The 12,732-nt window shown below is 47.0% G+C and overlaps 1 protein-coding gene across 1 annotated transcript in view; it reads left to right on the top strand.

Annotated features, from left to right (window-relative positions):
- ZDHHC9 (zDHHC palmitoyltransferase 9) overlaps positions 1–12,732 on the top strand; it is a 301,663-nt gene that overhangs the window by 267,328 nt on the left and 21,603 nt on the right. The gene's annotated exons all lie outside the window — the stretch shown is intronic.

The following is a 12,732-nucleotide window of genomic DNA, read 5'->3' as shown; positions in this document are numbered from 1 at the left end:
ATCTCCATATTTTAAACTTGTTCAATTTGCAGAACAAGTTTGGGATACTGTCCCTGTGCCAAAATGTACTAGTCCTAATTGCAGGACATTGGTTGGCATCCGTAGATCTTCAAGGCACCTGTTCTAATCTTCCATTTCTCCCGGTGCACAGACATTACAGGAGGTTCAACTTGGGATCCCAACACTGTTGGTTCACTGTCTTGGCATTTGACCTGGTTATTGCACTGCTTGTATTCTAAACAGTGCTACAAGTTTGAGGTATAACACAGCGAATGTTAGGAATCTTACATATTTACGTACTGGCTAATGAAATCTAGTCCCCTACATTGGTTGAGGAACACCTTAAGTGCACTGTGTCTTTCCTCCATGAGTTGGGCTTTACTCTCAACGTCCCAAAATATTGCCTAAACCCAATTCTAGGGTTTGTCATCACAGAAGCTGTACTGAAGACACTTTATATGAAGGCGTTTTCTCAGATGTTTTCTGACTGACAGAGTTCCTAATCCTGCAGGTCTTGCATCTGCCTGGCCTCATGCCTTGTGCATCCTGTTGGTGCCAGATGGTAATTCATGGCTCAACAGTGGTGCCTGCAAAAGCAGCAGTTTCAGAATCAAGGGAGCCTCTTTGCTCCGCTGCAGATGTCCCATTGGTTCTCCCATATATACACGGATAGGTAGAACCCCTTCAACCTTTAGGTAGATCAGTTTTTCACCCCTCCACAGGCTACCTTGGTCACAAATTCCTCCTCTCTAGTTTGGGGTTTCCATACCGGGACCACTTTGCATCCTCCTGGTCCAGGAAGTTATCAGTGTTTTGCCATACATTTCCTTCTGTATGGTTGCCTGGGGAATAACCTCCGGTTTCGCCTTTCTAATCAGTGTAATGTGTGTGTTTCCACCGATTTCTTCTTTTAGAAATTATCTGGGAGGAGTGGGCACAATTGATCCAGACCACAACTGATTAGGAATCTGGTACCCTCATTAATGGACACTCCACATTTGGACACCTTTTTCTTTCTGCACAGTAAAGACATCAACATAAAACAGTGTTTTCACCATAATCTCCAAACGCGGCTGCACACGTGTGGTGATTGAGCAGGACCAGCTGCAGTTCTATTGCCTTCATTATGAGGTTGCGGAAGTAATCTTGGTGGCCAGCAAACCTGATACGAAATCCACCTATGTGGGAACCTGAAACAAATGTGTTAAATGTTGTGTTGGAAGGCCTGAATAATTTTAAATCCTAATACAGTAGGGGTCATTTCATTTACAAATACTGGTAGTGGGCAGTAAGTCATAATATGAACACAATGTACACCATAAATATATAGTTCATAAAATGTCTTTATATTCAAAGGGAAAATAGTCCATACATCAAGAAAAGTATATGGCTTAATTACAATCAATCAAATATTAAAGATGTCAAACTAATCTCATATTTAAACAAAAGTTCAGACACATTTTGTTTAAATATGAGACTTGTTTGACATCTTTAATAGTTGATTGATTGTAATCAAGCCAATATTTATACTTGAAGTATGGACTTTTTTTCTTTTGAATATAAAGACATATGAACTTTATATTTATGGTGTAAAGTGTGTTCAGATTATGACTAACTGCCCCTACTGTATTTGTATTTAACTTCTGTCAGCAGGATAAACTGATATAAGTGAGTGAGTGTGCTGGGCCTTTACTCAATTTATCCAGTCCGATTTAGCATAATTTTAAATCCTGCCTTTCTTATTTTCTGAGATTCACATTGTTCTGTGTACAGCAGGGTCTGGCAGTGGCTACTATTAAGGGTTGTTTGTCTGCCTATCTGCCTTCAAGCGTTCTCTTGGCCAACCTTCCCTGTTTAGAGTGCTGTGGCACCTTTTTGAGATACTTGCTCAACTTGTTTCCTGCTGCTCCATTTATTGTTACTTCAGTAGAATGTGAATCTATTTTTTAAATTTCTTGATAGCAACCCCATTCAAAGTGATGCACAGCCGCCCGGTCGACTTCTCACCTAGAAGACAATGTTACTTGTCATAATCACTTCAGCTTGTACGGTCCAAGAACCTCAGGCCTTCTCCAGACATTCATGTTTCATTGTTTTCTACCCAGACGGCTCAGCAACAGATGTTAATGTAGCGGCTTCTGAACTAACGAATGCTGTTATGACAGCAGTAAATGTTTTAGCCCCTCTAACCTTGCGTTACTCTGCCCGGCAGAGACCATCAGCCCAGTGGTTCTCGGAGCCTTTAAGACTCCTGAGGCAGGGGTGCAGGAGGCAGGAAAGGTTATGGCGGGCGAGCTGGAATCCCCTAGAGAGAGAGAAACACAAATTGCTCCTTAAGGAGTATAAGGCGGAGGTTGTTGAGGTGAAACAAGAATATTTCGCCCGTCTTACGACTACCCTCAGCTCCCCGAGAGACCTTTTCAAGGTACTTGATTCCCTCTGTACATTACAGATGCCTGATCCTATAGTATGTTCACAAGACCTCTGTGATAATATCGCAGGATATTTTCACACGAAAATAGCAGACATCTACTTGATTCACGAAAGGCCTTATTGCCCCCTCCTGGTCCTGCTCTCCTCCCCTCCGAAGCTGATGTTCCTGCCATTGCTGTGAATCTATCTGTGTTTCCACCGCTTTCTCTGCAGGAGCTTGACTTGCTTTTAAGCAAGATGAGGTCAGGGTCTCCTTTAGATACCTGTCCTCTTAAAGTTCTTAAAGAGTGCAGAGATACCCTGCTGCCCCCGCTCTTGGATATCATGAATAGAGCAATGAGGGATGGTATTTTTCCCGACCAGTGGAAGAGTGCTGTAGTCAAGCCCCTCCTTAAGAAGCCTACACTAGACCCAGAGGTACTCAAGAACTTCCGCCCCATTTCCTTGCTCCCAGCTCCTGCCAAGATGCTGGAGACGCACCTAAATAAACATCTGGCGGCATTCTTGGATACCTCGGGTCAGTTACATCAGTCTCAACACGGTTTCAGGAGATCACACAGCACGGAGACGGCCCTGACGATAGTGCTTGACAACATCCGCACTGAGGTCGATCAGGGCTATACTTCCCTGCTGATTTTATTAGATCTGACAGCCGCCTTCGATACCCTGTCTCCCTCGGTTTTAACATCTCGTCTGAGGGAGATAGGGGTAGAGGGCTTGGCCTTGAGCTTGCTGGCCTCTTTCCTGAATCAGAGGGAGCAGAGGGTTAAGCTGGGAGACTTTTTATCTCCTCCCACACCTGTGCAATGTGGGGTCCCACAAGGGTCGGCATTAAGTCAACATCTGTGGCCCCACTTGCCAGGTTGGTGAGATCGTATGGGATGGAGGTAGTCTCCTATGCTGATCTCGCTCAGTGCACGCTCCCATTCATAACTTTAGAAGTTGTATGGAGGCGGTTGCTGAGTGGATGATTAACAATTCACTCAAACTGAATGGGGAGAAGACCGAAGTCCTGGTCTTTGGTGGAAACACTAACATCTGGACGACCGAATGGTGGCCCCCTTCGTTGGGAGTCTGCCCTATACCCACAGATTCTGTTAAGAATCTGGGAGTAATTATTGACCTTGATCTCTCATTGGTACAGCAGGTCAATAGAACAGTGGCTACCTGTTGGTGCATTATTAAAATTCTTCACAAAATCAAGCACTATTTGTCCCCGCAGGCCCGCAAGCAGGTCGTCGCACTGGTGGCTTCGCGACTTTACTATTGTAATGCTCTTTATGCTGGTGCTAATAAAGGCCTTATGCAGCGTTTACAGACAGTCCAGAACGCAGCGGCCAAATTTGTACTGGAGGCTCCTAGACTATCCTCCGCCACGGCTGCCAGGAAAACATTACACTGGCTCCCTATTGAGTCTAGGATTGCTTTTAAGACACTCTGTGTGACCTATGGGGCGCTTAACGGTAATGGGGCTGAGGGGGTGAGGAAATTGCTGCACCCTTATGCATCGGAGAGAGCTCTCCGTTCCTCAACAAAGAGTCTGTTGGTGGTCCCTCGCGTACGTAGAACCAAATGGGGTGGGAAGGCGTTTTCAGCAGTAGCCCCCAAATTGTGGAACAGCCTGCCTCTTGAAATTAAATCCCAACCGTCAGTCCGGAACTTTCGGAAATCCCTAAAAACGTGACTATTTTCCAAGGCGTATCCATAGCGCTGGTTAACTGGTTATTTTGATCTCCTTTTAGGCGCCTTGATGCTTCCGGGCTTAGTAGCGCGATATAAGACCTTTTTCATTTCATTTCATACAATTTGCTCCTTTACACCTGCCTTTCCTACCCAAAGTGGTATCTGTATTTCACATGTGCTAATCTTTTACCCTTCGTCTTCCTATCCTCCCTTACATCCAACCACGGAGGAGGACCAGTTGTGTAGACTACACCCTTAATGTGTGGTGTCATATTAATTTAACCACACATGGCAGGACAAAATGGAAAATCACCTCTTTGTTGGCTTTACTGAAGCCAAGAGGGACAGATTCACCATTTCTTGTTGGGTCATCCTCTCTATTAAGATCTGCTATGGAGGGCATTCACACCCATTCCACTAGGGCCATGGGTGCTTGTTTGGCCTTCACCAGAGGCACCCTGGTTGCTTGTAGCTGCCAGGTGATCAGTGACCACCTTTTTGTACTTTTGACAAGCACATATTGCTGGGTATTTTGCCCTGACTGTGTTGTTAGACTTTCTGATAGATAATTTATAACCTCAGATTCCTCACCTTAGAATATTCCAGGCACCAGACTGGATCTGGAGATTTGTTTGTAGCAGAACTCCTGAGCGCTGGTAGGCGGTGTTGTGCATATAAGTGCCACCCCTGCACTATGGCATCAGTTCTGTTATCCAGTATTAGGGTATCTTTTAGAGATTCACATGCCTGAATCATTCCCCATTGTCTGGATTAGTCCCCGGTACATGTATGTATGTATGTATGTATGTATGTATGTATACTTGCAAAGCGCACTATCACCTTTCAGGCATCCTGGCGCTGTATACCGCTGTGGAACCCTTCCTGGCTTTCCCTGTGTGATTCCCCCTACTGGGCACCCCCAAGGTGAAGCCAGGCATCCTAGCACTTTCGGGGCCGTTGTGGAGATTAAGCAAGCTATTGCCCAGAGTTGCAGAGTGGGACCCATGATTAGAGTAGGCACCGAGGTGAGAATTATCGAGTCCGTGGACATTTGAGCCGAAGACCCTGCCGTGTCGGGAAATGAACCCTGGTCCCGGGCCAGACCTCTACCTCAGGGTCTGCCACTCTAATCGGTGAGCCACTCTAATCGGCTTGGCAGTTCGGGCTGGACTGTTCCCATGAGGCACAGGGTCAGACTGATTTGCATAAGGCCATGTCTGAACTGGGGTGGCAGAGTGGGCTAAAGAACGGTGATGGATTAAACCCAGATCTTTTGACTGGGTGTTTGTGTTTGATTGATTCAGATGCTCCGTCCATCACCACCCCCTTTTGTACCGCTTTTGGCCGCCATAAGTGTGGCAGGGTATGCTCAGACGTGAGTCCCTTGCTCACTTTGCCACTGGATTCAAGCAAGCCGGGCTGAAGACAGCTGGAATGCCAGAAACTGGTCCTCGGAAGCTTGTTTCCGGTCCAGGGAAGACATGGCTTGGCAGTTCGGGCTGGACTGTTCCCATGAGGCACAGGGTCAGACTGATTTGCATAAGGCCATGTCTGAACTGGGGTGGCAGAGTGGGCTAAAGAACGGTGATGGATTAAACCCAGATCTTTTGACTGGGTGTTTGTGTTTGATTGATTCAGATGCTCCGTCCATCACCACCCCCTTTTGTACCGCTTTTGGCCGCCATAAGTGTGGCAGGGTATGCTCAGACGTGAGTCCCTTGCTCACTTTGCCACTGGATTCAAGCAAGCCGGGCTGAAGACGGCTGGAATGCCAGAAACTGGTCCTCGGAAGCTTGTTTCCGGTCCAGGGAAGACATGGCTTGGCAGTTCGGGCTGGACTGTTCCCATGAGGCACAGGGTCAGACTGATTTGCATAAGGCCATGTCTGAACTGGGGTGGCAGAGTGGGCTAAAGAACGGTGATGGATTAAACCCAGATCTTTTGACTGGGTGTTTGTTTGATTCAGATGCTCCGTCCATCACCACCCCCTTTTGTACCACTCTAATCGGTGAGCCACACTTCTCTACATAAATAAAGTAATGTCTCATTAGACATATAGAGTAATAGGCCAAGGGCCTCACATTAGTAACATATCCATGTCCTTTTGTAAAAAGGACCAAACTTCGGAGAAGAGCCAATCCGCTATCACCACCTTCTGGAACCTTCCTGGAAGGAGCTCTAGTCCCTCAGATTTTCTACCGCACGTCATGCTACAGGAGTCTCCACTGAGCTATGCTCAGCTTTCCTTGTTTTCTGGATTTCCAGTGCTATTTTCTTCAAAATTCCTTTATCTGTGTGGAGTTCTCAAATTCTTCATGGCATATACCCCTAAGAAAGGCCTTTTTAGGTCCTGTGCTTCCTGTGGTAAAGAGACTTCTTGTGGATGACCAACATAAGCTGCCTTTACGCAGATCACTCTTCAAAGGACTGTAAGGTATGTCGTACCTTTTCTTCAAAAACCCTCAAAGATGGGGAGGGACGCCTCTTAATTTGGCTGCAGAGGCTTAAAGATAAAGACCAAGCCGTGTCTTCTGAGGAGAGTGAATGTTCCTCAAAGTCTTCACATTCCTCTCAGAAAAGACCTAGAGTGGCCTCTCCAGAACCTTCATCGCAGCCACCTCAAAAGACGCACAAATCTTCAGAGGCGCATCCTATGGCTCTGCCGACAAAGGTTTCTCCTCAGGAGGCTCTTCACACCTTCAAGAAGCCTGTTTCCACCTCATAGACGACTGCCTCGTCGACGGTGGCTTCAGCGACGAGGAAATCTCCATCTACATCTTTGACTGTAACCTCGTCGATGACGATAGTCTCAACTTCTGTCGCTTCTTCAACTTTATCCTCGTAGACGACGACAACTTCATCGTCGATGGCTGGTCGGTCTATCCCGTCGACGATAAAAATAAAGAAATCATCGTCGACGTCAAAACCATCGTCGACACTAAGATTGCCGACAAGCGTGTTTACGTCGACGAAGACTATTTCGTCGAAGTCTACCCCGTCGTTGACGAGGACTCTGTCGACAACGGCACAGTCGACGACGTCAACACAGTCGTCGACCGCTCTGTCGCCGTTACCACCGATGGTGCCCATTGGCGTTTCGCCGTCGACCACAGAACCCAAGCTACACAGTGCGTATGTCCACCTCAAGATTACAAAACGCACGCCGACACCGGCTTTGACTTCTCCTAGTAGGGTCCAACCTTTGCCACCTACTCACCTCTTGGAGGAGGAAAATGCTGACGATGGCAGTATGTTCAGAGCTGCAACAAGCCCATCTGAACTTCACGTTAAGTACCACGACAGCTCGGACTATGATGACCAAGAGCAGGAGGACCAGTTGGATTATCCTGAAGAGTGCCATCCGCATCCACCTCCTATGGTTTGCCTTCTTGCGTCCCTGGTTTCCGACCTCCAATTTCTAATCACGGATTATAGGCAGAGGTTTCCAACTTCGGCTACGTCCCCACCTCCTCCAGTAGCCTCTCCGCCAACAAGACCACGCCGTCTGCCCCTGATTTTGCAGCCTGGGTCTTCCACTTCACAGCCTCCACCTTCCACGAATGATTAGGAGGATGATCCACATGAGGAAGGGGAGCTTCACGATTCCCCAATCGACACATGATGAGTGGGATGATTATTTAATTCCCTGTCCAGCCTCCCCGGTGCCTACTCAAGCTGACTCGCCTCCTGAGGATCTCGGGGGTTTCCATAACATCTTAGAGAGATCGGCACAGCGTTTCCAGATACCTATGCCTTCCCACCAACAGGATTGCTTACTTTATGACTTTAAGGAATCTTTAAAAAAATCTGTCAGGTGTATACCTATTATTGACTACATATGGGATCAGGGTGCATAACCCTTCTTCTCTACCCTCTGTGTTGCCTCGGCTGGACAAGAAATACAGGGCTCCGGACACCGCTCCAGCATGCCTGACCGGACACCCCAAACCCGACTCAGTTATCACACAGGCCGCACAGCGGAAATCTAACAATCCTTCCGCACCGCTGGCCGCTCCTCCAGATAAGGAAGGTAGACTGCTTGATAATATTGGGAAACTTTTCTCGTCCATGTCCGCATTAACAGTGCGTGCTTCCAACTCCTTGGCACTGTTAGGACGCTATAACGGGCAGATGTGGGCAGACATTGCCCCATATCTTGGAGCCTTGCCGGACGATTCAAAGGAAGAAGCAAAAAAGATCTTGATGGATATCGCCAACTGGCCGGTGCTGCAGTACTACGGCGCCAAGGTTGGCTAAAGGAGACTGCATTCTGACCGGAAGTACAAACTAAAGTTCTTGACCTGCCCTACGACGGTCAGCTTCTTTCGGCATACATATCTATGACGCTCTTCAGGGCATAAAAAAGGATACCGATACAGCTAGGGCTTTGGGTACCCTTCGATTTAAAAAAAAAAAAAAAAAAAAAAAAAAAAAAAAAAACCCTCCTTTTCATGGCTCAAGGGGAAGTACTACCGAACTTCTATTCTTCCAATCTGCAATATCGGCTGCAGTACCAGCAGCGTCAACAGCAACAACAGTCGTCTTACTCTAAGCCCTCCTTTTGAGGAAAAGGTGGTCGACAGAAAGACCCCGCTCGGCGACAATGACTCTTCACTGCCACTAGTCTCCACTTCCTTTCCACCCTCCAGAGTTGGAGGAAGAATTTCTCATTTCCTACACAATTCGAAAAAGATAACAGACCGCTGAGTCCTCCAGCTGGTTCAATTTGGACACTCGCTGGAATTCAAACAAATTCCTCCTCAAACCCCTCCCTGACCTATGCTCCACAAGAACTTGCGTCTTCTACTCCTGGAGCTTTCACTGATTATCCGGAAAGGAGCTATAGAAAGAGTTCCTCCTCGTCAACGGGGGAAGGGGTTTTACTCCTGTTTTTTCCTGGTGCGGAAAAAAGAGAAGAAATGGAGGCCAATCCTAGACGTGAGAAGTCTCAACACATTTTTAAAGAAGCAGTTGTTCCGCATGGTTACCATCCAAGAGGAGCTACAACTTCTCAACGCAAACTACTGCATGGTGTCCTTAGATCTTCAAGACGCCTATTTTCACGTCCCAATCCACAGGAATCGCAAAAAGTTCCTGAGGTTTGCTGTGGCGGGCAGGCACTACCAATTTCGGGGCCTGCCTTTCGTTCTCTAATCGCCGCCACGCATGTTTACAAAATGCCTTTCTCCGGTGGCCGCATATCTCAGACAGCAACACCATCAAGTCTTTCCATATCTGGACGACTGGCTCGTCAAAGCACCCTCTCTAGAAGGCGCGACCAGGTCTTCCGACGCTTGTCTACAGCTGTCTGATCGCTTGGGGCTCACTCACAATCAAGACCAGTCCGTCCTCCAGCCATCCCGGCGTATATATTTCCTGGGTGCTACTCTCAACACGACCCAGAAGAAAGCTTTTCCCTCACAAGAACGAAGAGACAGACTTCTTTCCTTGGCAAATCGCATAAGCTCCAAAGTCTCTCACCGTGCTCCTTTTCAAATCCCTGCTCGGGATGATGTCTTCCTGCATTCTACTGGTTCCGCACTGTCGCCTCCACATAGGCCCTCTTCAAGAGGCACTATCGGCTCAATGGGTACAATGTACAGGGTCATTTGACGATGTCATCAAAGTGACCCCTCAGATGGTCATAGCTCTAAGGTGGTGGATTCGCCCTCAGAACCTTTCTCAAGGCATTCCTTTCTTGCTTCCAGCTTCTCCGCATACCATCACAACAGGTGCGTCCCTGGAAGGTTGGGGAGTTTTCCCTCCAAGAACTCCAGATCAGTAGAAAGTGGTCCCTTTCCGAGCAGAAACTTCACATAAATCTCCTCGAGCTGTCTATCTCGCTCTTCTGGCATTTCTTCCAAGGATCAAAAAAGTCTCTAGTGCTTGGACGGACAATGCCACGACAATGCACTATCTAAACGAGCAGGGAGGAGTTCGTTCTCTGACACTCTCTCACGAGTCACAAAAAATCTGGAACTGGTTGCTTCTTCACAACCTTTCTCTTCGGGCAGAGTACGTCCCAGGAACAGACTATGTTCTCGCAGACAACAAACGAATGGGAGTTGAATCAACGGACTCTCAACCGCATTTTCTCCCAATGGGGCACCCCTCACCTGGACCTATTCGCTACCAAACAGAACGCCAAATGCCAACAATTTGCAAGCTGGCGTCTCCAAAAGGGATCTCTAGGGAATGCCTTTTCGATCGCATGGTTCAACGTCTTTGCGTACGCTTTTCCTCCATTTCCCCTGATTCCCAGGGTCCTCAGGCAGTTGAAAGCGGAACCTTGCACTCTCATCTTGATAGCTCCAGCATGGCCACGCCAGCACTGGTTCACGGAGTTTCATTTTCTCTCCCTGGAACCGCCGATCCCATTGAAACAGTTTCCCTCTCTTCTCACAATGAGCCAGCAATAAGTCCAACATCCGGATCCAGCATCACTCAACTTATCGGCTTGGCTCCTGAGTTCAGAGAATTCCATGGCCTAGATATTCCTCTGGACTGCAGGGCAGTTCTGGCTCGGGCTCTAGCCGACAGTACCAAAAAAACATGTTCCTTAAAATGGAAGAGGTTCTGCATCTGGTGCAAGTCGAAAAATATACACCCTCATCTTCTCTGGAACAAATATTGCCTTACCTTCTCCATCTGGCGAATTCAGGCCTTGCACACGCTTCCATGAAAGTTCACCTGGCAGCAATATCCCATTTCAGAAAATCCTTTGTAGGCCCTTCTCTTTCATCTAGTAGGTTGATTAAACAGTTTCTTAAAGGCCTATTCAGGACATTTCCTCCGGTAAAGACTTTACCTCCCCCTTGGCAACTTAACACAGTTCTTGCCCAGCTTATGAAACACCCTTTTGAGCCGATACACAGACCTGATCTTAAGTATCTCTCCTGGAAAACGGCGCTCCTTCTCGCCCTCGCGAGTAAGTAAACTTCGTGCATTTTCTCTGAGTTTGTTCACTACCTGCTGTAAATTACGCCCTCGGCCTCTGCTCTATAAATGGGCAAATCAGCGTGGTCCCATTAGGAAGCTAATTCATGTGGCCTATAGGGGTTATCAGCTATGCTTCTTGTGCATTCGGTTTTATGAGCTCATTTTCTTGTTCTTTGTTTACTGTGAATAATGCTGCTCTGCCCACGGGCCTCCAATCATGTTACCGAGTAGGATTGTAAGGCCAAGGCCATTTTAAATGTCACCTTAAGATATATGGTCATAAAACTGTTACAACAAACAGGTAACATCATTGTAAATTATGGGCATAATCTGTACAGTTACACATTTCACTAGCAGTTAGACGCTGGCTCTTGCTAGCAATTTCAATGTTCTGGGTCTGAAACAACTAGTCCTTGATCCAACTCTTGTAGCTGGATACACACTTAACCCCATGTCTGTCTGCGGCCTGGTGGTTTGTGGTGTCCCTTTTGCGTTGTGAACCATGTGTGTTGAGTTAGTTGCCATTTAGTTTGTTGTTCCCTCGGCTCTTGTGTCAGTGTACAAGCAGTTGCACATGTGTTTTTGGGGGCTGAAATAAATATGATTCAGGTATGTGAATTTATGAAAGATACCATAATACTGGATAAGGAATGCGTTACTTACCTGTAACTGCAGTTATCCAGTATTGGTATCTTTCATAGATTCACATGCAACCCACCCACCTCCCCTGGAAAGGCCCTCCTAGTCCTCTCAGTAATGCAACTACATAGCACTGTGCTTACGAAAATCTGAGGGACTAGAGCTCCTTCCAGGAAGATTCCAGAGGGTGGTGATAGCGGATTGGCTCTTCTCCGAAGTTTGGTCCTTTTTACAAAAGGACATGGATATGTTACTAATGTGAGGCCCTTGGCCTATTACTCTATATGTCTAATGAGACATTATTTTATTTATGTACCCGGACTCCCATCCCGACGACTGGGAATGATTCAGGCATGTGAATCTATGAAAGATACCAATACTGGAAAACTGCAGTTACAGGTAAGTAACGCATTCCTTCTTTATGTAAAGTCGTGGATTTCGAACCTCCCCTCACCTATGTGTCGATTTTACGATTACTTCCAAACTTTTTTAACAGTGTGCTAGGTAACAATGTCCTCTTTGAAAACATGGTTCAAGCTATGCAACGTCTGTAGCAAGCAGATGTTGATCATAGACCTGCAAAAGGTGTTACCACTCGTAAATCATGTGAGAAGTGTGCCCTCATGCACCGAGAGCAATTTGAGACTGGGAGACAAAGTTGTATGATGCTTAACACAAGAAATCTTGCCCTTTGTGGAGATCCTGCTCCAAGTTGCAGTCTTGAACTTGGCCGTGGTTACTCGGTCGTTTTCATTCCACTTTGTGCTCGAAGTTGTCCGGTAAGTCGAGGTACAGGTGAAACACAGGCAAAAAAAGTGTAAATGGAACTCAACCTAATCACACTACTCTGACTACAAAGAGAAGGTACAAGAGCGTGCAGCTGTAAGTCCAACTCCTTTGAGTCACTGGTCATGGAACAGATTCCTCCGGCGATCCTGATGCTCCGCCTGTAACCGAGCTGTTGTCGACCCCCGCAGCAGATCGAGGTCTTCAAAGAGACCATATTGCAAATCTTCAATGGGCTTGTAGTTCCCTCTG

Source organism: Lissotriton helveticus, chromosome 4_1 (genome assembly GCF_964261635.1).
Source record: "Lissotriton helveticus chromosome 4_1, aLisHel1.1, whole genome shotgun sequence".
Lineage (NCBI taxonomy): Eukaryota > Metazoa > Chordata > Amphibia > Caudata > Salamandridae > Lissotriton > Lissotriton helveticus.
Note: the sequence above shows the minus strand (reverse complement) of the source record. Positions and strands in the feature narration are given on the sequence as shown.